Source organism: Charadrius vociferus, unplaced genomic scaffold (genome assembly GCF_000708025.1).
Source record: "Charadrius vociferus isolate BGI_N301 unplaced genomic scaffold, ASM70802v2 scaffold304, whole genome shotgun sequence".
Taxonomy (NCBI): domain Eukaryota; kingdom Metazoa; phylum Chordata; class Aves; order Charadriiformes; family Charadriidae; genus Charadrius; species Charadrius vociferus.
In genome coordinates, this window is record NW_009648042.1 from 414,464 (window position 1) to 417,081 (window position 2,618).

The following is a 2,618-nucleotide window of genomic DNA, read 5'->3' on the forward strand; positions in this document are numbered from 1 at the left end:
TGCTGATATGCTGTCTATTTTCGTACAAATTGAGCACGATGATATCCAGAGACTTGTGTAGAAGTCATTTCAGTGAAAGCTCTGCATAGACTGCAAGACCACATGATTTTAGTACAAGAGCATTTATTTTGGAGATATTTACATTATCTGCTGTAGATGTCTAAACATTCTTTAGGCATGATTCGGTTCAGCTAAAATGAAAAGCTCTGTGTCAAGTCACAGAAGAGAAGCAGGTGCAGCAAAAAGTGGTTTAAAGCAGTTAAACTTAGTATGTATCCCACTCTGCAAATTCCACCCTTTTTCAAATAATGAATTCCTTTTCCTTCTCTCTTCTACACTGCTGCTGCACGCCGGTGACTACAGGTACTGTCTGGGTAGCCTCCAGGTGCTGAGAACACCAGTGTTGATGGACAGAGGACTTTTTTTTGTGGGGCAGATAACCTAATGGATGGCTACAGCTGTGGAGGAGGAAGCTCCTGTGGGAAAGTTGGGGAGGCAGGACTTGTATCTTCAGAGCAATGTGAAATGAAATCAGGAGGCAAAATCCTGGGTAAAGCCCTCCTGTGCTTCACCTGAATCAGCTGTCACCATGACAAGTGTGACATCTGCTAAAATACCTTCCAGTGCAAGCATTATAAAGATGCTTTACAGTGGATTGTATTAAAAGATGAGAAAAACAAGGCACATGACAAGAAGGTATTCCGCTGGAGATCTACCATCTCCAAAGCCTGATCTGGGTTGCCTGGTGCTGCTGGTGAAGCACGAGATGGCAGATTCTGTTTGCTTTTGTATGGTGCTGCATGAAGAGTAATTTTATTCTGATTTGTACAACGTGGAAATTCCTCTGTGACTTCTACAAGACTGACCCTATAAACCTGCTTTCTGAGCAGATGACTGGGTGCCATACACCTCCAGTGACCAAACAGTTAGAACTCTCCTGAAGTCATAGAGAAATTTTGTTTCAATAGAACAATAAGTTATATGTTTCAATAAGAAAAATGGAAGCTCCTAAATGGTTCTTGTAGCACATGATGTCATTTTTAGTCTGTCCAGGTGAGGGGTAAGAGCAGTCTGCCATGTATTCTGCAGTCCTGGTCCTGTGATGGCCAACATCAGAGATGGGACACCCTTTTGGCTCTTGTTTTCTGTTTCCTTCCCATGGAAATCTGGCCACGAGGGGGAAACGGAGTGCAGGTCCAGGTCCCCTTTTTCAGACACTGGAAGTGGCACCAGGGAAATGCTGCTGGCTTCCTTCATATAAACAGTCAACAGTAAACAAACCCAAAACCTATTCTCCTTTGCAGGATCAGCCAATTGCATCCTGGGTTGTATCAAAAGAAGAGTGGCCAGCAGGTTAAGGGGGGGGATTCTGCCCCTCGCCTCCACTCTCGTGAGACCCCTCCTGGAGTACTGCATCCAGCTCTGGGGCCCCCAACATAAGAAGGACATGGACCTGTTGGATCAAGTCCAGAGGAGGGCCACGAAGATGATCAGAGGGCTGTTGCACCTCTCCTATAAAGACAGGCTGAGAGTTGGGGTGGTTCAGCCTGGAGAAGGCTCTGGGGAGACTTTATAGCAGCCTTCCAGTACCTAAAGGGGGCCTACAGGAAAGATGGGGAGGGACTCTTTATCAGGGAGTGTAGCAATAGGACAAGTGGTCACATTTTTAAACTAAAAAAGGGTAGATTTAGATTAGATATTAGGAAGAAATTCTTCACTATGAGGGTGGTGAGGCACTGGAACAGGTTGCCTAGAGAAGTTGTGAATGCCTCATCCCTGGAGGTGTTCAAGGCCAGGCTGGATGGGGCTTTGAGCAACCTGGTCTAGTGGGAGGTGTCCCTGCTCATGGCAGGGGGTTGGAACTAGATGATCTTCAAGGTCCCTTCTAACTCTAACCATTCTATGATCATTATATATAGGGTTTGTAAAGCTGTTGAGGTATCTATTTGGTTGCGATGGGCATCATGTAGCAAATCTAGCCATTTCAGCAAATTCCGTTTTGCTGTTTGGAGGAGAGGTTGCAGTTGGTATTTCTATTGGAAAGTCCATGTTTGCATTGACCTGCAATGGCTTTGAACACTGTTGGTGCAGAAGGGGTAAATTACAGGGTTAGGGGCCTGCAGAGAAGAGGGACTGACATACTCTGGCAGAAAAAATGCCAGGCGAAACACTTGTGTACTTCCAAATCCTGAATATATTTGAAGGAAATGTACCGCTAACCTTCCATGCCATCTATCGTAATGAATTTAAGTTTTGTTTTTCTGTCATATTTATTAGCGAGAGTTATTTGGAAGATATTTTCTAATGTACCTGAGAGAGAGGTTGTTGCTACAGGAGCCCGTGACACCTGCTTTGCCCAACCCTCCTGCCCAGCAGAAGACTGGACTGGAAGGGGACAGGCTGCCCAGTTGGCCCAAGCCTTCAGCTCTGGCCACGGGAAAGGGCCATTCGCCATCCTGCCCGGCCCTTGCCCCTCACCCGCGGCTGCGGCCTCCTCTTCACCAGCTTGACGCTGGTTCAAGCGGTCGGGGCCTCGGTGAGAGCCCGGCCCCAGGCAGGGGGCAGCGGGGTTTCGCAGACGACGGCTTCTTCGGAAAAGGCGGCAGTTTCCCCCCCCC